The sequence below is a fragment of the Mustela erminea genome, chromosome 1 (genome assembly GCF_009829155.1).
Source record: "Mustela erminea isolate mMusErm1 chromosome 1, mMusErm1.Pri, whole genome shotgun sequence".
In the NCBI taxonomy this organism is placed as follows: Eukaryota; Metazoa; Chordata; class Mammalia; order Carnivora; family Mustelidae; genus Mustela; species Mustela erminea.
In genome coordinates, this window is record NC_045614.1 from 6564798 (window position 1) to 6572255 (window position 7458).

Genomic DNA, 7458 nt, shown 5'->3' on the forward strand with positions numbered 1-7458 from the left:
TACCTAAAGCAATCTACACATTTAATGCAATTCCTATCAAAGTACCATCCATCTTTTTCAAAGAAATGGAACAAATAATTCTAAAATTTATATGGAACCAGAAAAGACCTCGAATAGCCAAAGGGATATTGATAAAGCAAGCCAACGTTGGTGGCGTCACAATTCAGGACTTTAAGCTCTATTACAAAGCTGTCATCATCAAGACAGCATGGTACTGGCACAAAAACAGACACATAGATCAAGGGAACAGAATAGAGAGCCCAGAAATAGACCCTCAACTCTACAGTCAACTAATCTTCGACAAAGCAGGAAAGAATGTCCAATGGAAAAAAGACAGCCTCTTCAATAAATGGTGCTGGGAAAATTGGACAGCCACATGCAGAAAAATGAAATTGGACCATTTCCTTACACCACACACAAAAATAGACTCAAAATGGATGAAGGACCTCAATGTGAGAAAGGAATCCATCAAAATCCTTGAGGAGAACACAGGCAGCAACCTCTTCGACCTCTGCCGCAGCAACATCTTCCTAGGAACAACGTCAAAGGCAAGGGAAGCAAGGGCAAAAATGAACTATTGGGATTTCATCAAGATCAAAAGCTTTTGCACAGCAAAGGAAACCGTTAACAAAATCAAAAGACAACTGACAGAATGGGAGAAGATATTTGCAAACGACATATCAGATAAAGGACTAGTGTCCAGAATCTATAAAGAATTTAGCAAACTCAACACCCAAAGAACAAATAATCCAATCAAGAAATGGGCAGAGGACATGAACAGACATTTCTGCAAAGAAGACATCCAGATGGCCAACAGACACATGAAAAAGTGCTCCATATCACTCGGCATCAGGGAAATACAAATCAAAACCACAATGAGATATCACCTCACACCAGTCAGAATGGCTAAAATCAACAAGTCAGGAAATGACAGATGCTGGCGAGGATGCGGAGAAAGGGGAACCCTCCTACACTGTTGGTGGGAATGCAAGCTGGTGCAGCCACTCTGGAAAACAGCATGGAGGTTCCTCAAAATGTTGAAAATAGAACTGCCCTATGACCCAGCAATTGCACTATTGGGTATTTACCCTAAAGATACAAACGTAGTGATCCAAAGGGGCACTTGCACCCGAATGTTTATAGCAGCAATGTCCACAATAGCCAAACTATTGAAAGAACCTAGATGTCCATCAACAGATGAATGGATCAAGAAGATGTGGTATATATACACAATGGAATACTATGCAGCCATCAAAAGAAATGAAATCTTGCCATTTGCGACAACATGGATGGAACTAGAGCATATCATGCTTAGCGAAATAAGTCAAGCAGAGAAAGACAACTATCATATGATGTCCCTGATATGAGGAAGTGGTGATGCAACATGGGGGCTTAAGTGGGTAGGAGAAGAATCAATGAAACAAGATGGGATTGGGAGGGAGACAAACCATAAGTGACTCTTAATCTCACAAAACAAACTGAGGGTTGCTGGGGGGAGGGGGTTTGGGAGAAGGGGGTGGGATTATGGACATTGGGGAGGGTATGTGCTTTGGTGAGTGCTGTGAAGTGTGTAAACCTGGTGATTCACAGACCTGTACCCCTGGGGATAAAAATATATGTTTATAAAAAATAAAAAATTAAAAAAAAAGAAATTATTGGTTTTTTGACCCCCCAAAAATAAATTCATACAGAAAGCACCTCTTTTGTATCTTGAACTCTTGTTTTTCCTTTCCTGAGATAACATCATCTTGAATGTGGTGGTCTCTATACATGGCTTTATATTGTACATGTCCTCATAAACATACCTAGGATAAAAGGCATTAACTATAATACCTATCAGTCAGGGGATGGAGAAATAAATCATCACATAATAATACAGTGGATTACTCTCTGATAATTTAAAATAAAGTGGAATTAAATATATTAATAATAAATAAAAGATAAATCACATAAGAATTCCAAATATAAATGACATGTCCTATATGGTTCTGTTTATATAAGGTTTTCAAAATTGAAAATAATGTAGTTGTGGGGAACTTGGGTGGCTCAGTCAGTTGGGCATCTACCTTAGGCTCTGGACATGATCCCAGGGTCCTGGGATTGAGCCCCCATGTCGGGCTCCCTGCTTGTTGGGGAGCCTGGTTCCCCTTCTGCCTGTTGCTCCCCCTGCTTGTGCTTTCTCTCTCTCGCTCTCTGCCAAATAAATAAAATTTAAAAAAAAGAAAACAATATAGTTGTTTATGTCATTGTATTAACAGCAATACTAATTATAGTAAAAATTGCTGGGGAATAACCTGTATAAAGTTTGTGTAGTGATTCCCCTGGGGAAAGAAAAGAATCAAGATTTTTCAAATACATGATGTGTATACTTGTACTATTTATTGCAATAAAAACACTTAGAATGAGGGACCCCTGGCTGGCTCAGCAGGTGAACATGCAACTCTTGATCTCAGGGTCTTGAGTTTGAACCCCACCTGGGGTACAGAGATTACTTAAATAAATAAAACTTTAAAAATAAGTATTTTAAAAAACCCATTTAGAGTGAAGATGGTGATGTGTGTGAATTTTATGCTTTCGATTGGTGGCTACCATCCTTCATTTATCTCAATGGGGTTTTTTTTGTAGGTTTTTGTTGTTGTTGTTGTTTTGTTTTTTTGCTTGAATGATCCATAATAAAGAAAAAACCTGTTAGTTTTTTTTTTAATTTTTATTATGGATTATTCCTTGTAATGGTTCAAAATATATTTAAAATTTTCTAATGATGTGTACTTTACGTGATTCAAAAATATTTACTTATAGGTCTTCATTTATACAAATTTGTACATCTAATACATTTTATTATGTAATTTATTTTAACGGCTATACATTTTTAAAGCTTTTATTCATGAGAGAGAGAGAGCACACACTTATGCACAAGCAGGGGAAGGGCAGAGGGAGAGGGAGAAGCAGGCTCCTCACCAAACAGGGAGCCTGAGGTTGGGCTCCATCCTGGACTCTGGGATTATGACCTGAGCCAAAGGCAGATGCTGAACTGACTGAGCCACCCAGGCCACCCTAACTGCTATAGTTTTCATCTTATGTCCATCTCTTAAAAAAATATTTATGTATTTGGTGAGGAGAGAGCATGAGTATGGGGAGGGGCAGAGGGAGAAGGCCAAGCAGACTCCCCACAGAACTTGGAACCCCATGAAGGACTTGATTCTAGGACCCTGAGATCATGACCTAAGCCAAAGTCAGACATTTAATTCACTGAGCCACCCAAACACTCCCATTATTATGTCCATTTCATTTTTCCCTTTTTAAATTTTTAATTTAGTTTTATTTAAACTCAATTAATTAACATATGGTGTATTTTTAATTTCAGAGGTAGAGTTCAGTAATTCATCAGTTCTATGTAACACCCAGTGCTCACTACATCATGTGCCTTCCTTAAGGTCCATCACCCAGTTACCCCGTCCCTCCACTGTGTCCGTTTCAAATGAATACTGGTATCATTTATGAGTCCTTCACTCTTTTTCTACATGATAGAAGTTTCTAGCTTATAATCTTTTCCCACAAATTTGCAGTTAATGTGCTAGGGGTATTCTTTCTTTCTAGTATCTTTCCTCAAGTTACCCCACCCCCCTGCTTCCTTGTGAGGAGTGAAATGTGCAAGGTGTTGTTGTTCATGGCAGGGCACACACACACACACACACACACATACACACACACACGGAAAGGTCAGTACCAGGGTCCTCTATACTGAATATGTACCAGATGATTTTCCTCTATTCATTTCCATTAATTACAATATCCCCATGATGGTTTGTGACAGTCCCTATTATACAAATGAGGTTTTTCATAAGTGAACAATTCCATGCTCCCTCCCAACACACAAATCAAGTACTGGTCTGGATTAAATTCAGTATTTAAGCCTAAGGAAGACACCAAATGTGATGGCCACTCTGTCCCCTTCAGGCAAGGGAAGACCACTGCTTTAGGGAAGTACTGTTAAGGATGTCTGATTATCTTATAATTGTCATATAAGTCCATCTTACCTTTTAACTGTCTTCCAAGGATGAAAAATTATTTCTATTTTCATCTATTTTTTTTTTAGAAGACTATGCTTCCTTTCTCTCTCATTTAGCTGCTTTTGTTTTTGTTTTTTAATGATAGTCCTGCTACCTATCACCTAGGGAAGTGGTCTGCTTAGGATAAGATAGAGACGGTCACTGACATTGACACTGGCCCAGCTTCTCTTAGAATTAATTGCTAATGCTGGTGAGTAGGGTTTCCATGTGGGAGTCAAGTTTATATGCAACATTTTCTAATCTTTTCTTAGGAACAGAGAATATGCTTGAAAGGATGTCATGCACCTGCTACACAATATTTCATGGGTAGGGTGGACATAATGCTATAGACAAGGGAAATATTTGGGGCATTCTTCAAGATGAATACATTAAGATTTTAAAGGATTTTTTGAAAGATTTTATTTAGGGGCGCCTGGGTGGCTCAGTGGGTTAAGGCCTCTGCCTTCAGCTCCAGTCATGATCCTGGGGTCCTGGGATCGAGCCCCGCATTGGGCTCTCTGCTTGGCAGGGAGCCTGCTTCCTCCTCTCTCTCTCTCTCTGCCTGATTCTCTACTTGTGATCTCTGTCTGTCAAATAAATAACATCTTTTTTTAATTTTTATTTTTTTATTAAATTTTTAAAATATTTTATAATATAAAATATAAAAAATTTTATATTTTTATTTAAAAATCTTTATTTATTTGACAGAGAGGATGGAGCAGTGGGTGTGGTGAAAAAATAATGAATACTGTTTTTCTGAAAATAAATTAATTAATTAAAAAAAAGAATGGAAATTCTGTATTATCTAGAGACATTAACAATCATTGGTCTAGACAATCAACTCATCAGTCAAACCATTTGAGTTCACACCTTGTCTTTTCCAGGCACTGTGTACCTCACCCCCTCTAAATTTCCCTACAGATAAATGGATGGTATGATCTAACTCACCTGTAATTTGACAAGCCCTTCAGCTGATTCTGAGGCACACCAAGGGTCAGGCACCACACTCTACACAGAGACTGGATAACTTCATTCTCATCTGGTTTTTTGAGACAAGGAATATTTCTGAAGGAAATGCTATAGTTGATTCTTTGTCTCAGTCTCAGCACTTGGAACAATAAATGAAAAAGAGTTGATGATCAATAAAAATTTGAGGCAATAATTTGAGTGGTAGAAGAAAACAGATGATGATGATGGAGGGAGAAATTAGCAGAAGGAAAGATTTCAATATTCACTCGGCTTCGCCATAAACATGAAGTTGTACTTCTTTTTATGTAAGCACTGGGTCTCAAACTACCATATATCAGATTTATTTGGATGGTTTGTTTAAAGCTTAGATTGCTAGTTCTTATCTCAGACTTTACCAGCAGCGTATCTAGAGCATTACTAAGATTTTGCGTTTCTCAGTAGTTCCCAAGTGATGCTACTGTTGGTCACCCAAGGACCATTCATTTTATTTTATTCTTACCCCATATTTTCCATTAGATCCATCAACATGGAACCCAGAAATCACACAGATGTTTCCGAATTTCTTCTGCTGGGATTGACAGAGGATCCAGAACTGCAGCCTTTCCTATTCTGCCTGTTCCTGTCCATGTACCTGGTCACTCTCCTGGGAAATCTGCTCATCATGCTGGCCATCAGTTCTGACTCCCACCTCCACACCCCCATGTACTTCTTCCTCTCCAACCTGTCCTTTACTGACATCTGCTTAAGCACAGACACCATCCCAAAGATGCTGGTGAACATCCAGGCATAGAACCACAGCATCACTTACACAGGCTGCCTCACCCAGGTTGGATCTGTCCTGGCTTTTGGTGGTTTTGAAAACTTTCTCCTTGCAGCAATGGCCTATGACCTCTATGTGGCCATTTGTCACCCCTTGAGGTACACTGTTATCATGCACCCCCAACTCTGTGCTCGGCTGATTTTACTCTCGCTGTTCTTTAGCCTTATGGTTGCCCTGCTCCATAGTCTAATGGTGCTACGGTTATCCTTCTGCAAGGACTTGGAAATCCCCCATTTCTTCTGTGAACTTGCTCAGGTCATCAAGCTTGCCTGTTCTGATACCTTGATCAATAACATCCTGATTTATTTTGTGGCTAGCCTATTTGGTGGTGTTCCTCTCTCTGGAATCATTTTCTCTTATACTCAAATTGTCTCCTCTGTTTTGAGAATGCCATCAGCGGGGGGAAAGCTCAAAGCTTTCTCCACCTGTGGATCTCACCTGTCAGTTGTGTCCTTGTTCTATGGGACAGTTGTTGGAGTGTATATTAGTTCTGTAGTTACTGACTCTTCCAAGAAGACTGCAGTGGCTTCAGTGATGTATGCTGTGGTCCCTCAAATGATGAACCCCTTTATCTACAGCTTGCGGAACAGGGACATGAAAGGAGCCTTGAGAAAACTCATCAGTGGAATCCCTTCTTTGCTGTGATTATGCCATCTACTTTGGATTTGGGTTTGTAGAAGGAGGCAAAATGATAGTAATCCTGGACGTGTCATAATGCTTGATTTTTCCATCACTGAATTCCTCTAAACTAGCCAGACAACAGAATGTCCAAGTTAATTTTAACTTGCAGTTGAAATATATTTTACTTTTTTGTCTAGTCTTATGATGTTGGACACATGATTTCAATTCTCTAAATCCAGTTTCTTTGCTCAGATTTTATACAGAAGCACATCCTGAGGCAAGGGTTCTTTTTATAGTGATTTTTTTTTTTATCACTCTCAGAAGGAATACTGCAGAAAGTATGAAGGACAAGGAAAGTACTGAAAGACGACTGGGGTCCTATCTAGAGACTAGCTTCCACCTGATTTCAGGTTACAGCCTGCCACTAACACTAGAGTTAGAGTTATAATGGAGTATGGGGGTTTACCTTTTATGTACCTAGTTAGTAATTAATTTGTTCACTATTAACCGTATCTGTCTGAGGAACTTTACCATCTACTATATTCCATTTTATTATCTATGAAATTTGCATAATTAGATTATCTCAGTGGTTTGAGATGATTGTGAGATATTCAAACTTTCTCAATGATAAAACCTTCATCTACAATAAGAAAAAATCCCTAACTCAAATATTACCAACAATAAAGAGAGTTATCTTTCATTACAAGCATTTAGGGGCAGGGAATGTGTAAGAACAGGTAGAGATTCATTCAGTCCTCCATGGATTGTATGGTCCTAGGACTGGCTCTCCTCGGGGTCATCAGGTGGTTGCACCAAACAGAGATGTCATACTTGGATATGATTCCCAGAGACAGAACTCTGAATGTCCTTCCTTGAGTCAGATGATTACAGAATTTTCCAGAGTCAGTTATAAGAGTCAACTAGAACCCAGCTGCAATGGACTATATGTTCCTCAAAAGAATTTGTCCACATCCCAGCCCCATAATTTACTACTAATAT

General features: G+C 39.0%; 1 pseudogene; it reads left to right on the plus strand.

Moving 5' to 3' along the window:
- The first annotated feature begins 5526 nt into the window (after window positions 1–5526).
- LOC116600232 lies at window positions 5527–6483 on the plus strand (annotated as a pseudogene).
- The last annotated feature ends 975 nt before the right edge of the window (window positions 6484–7458 follow it).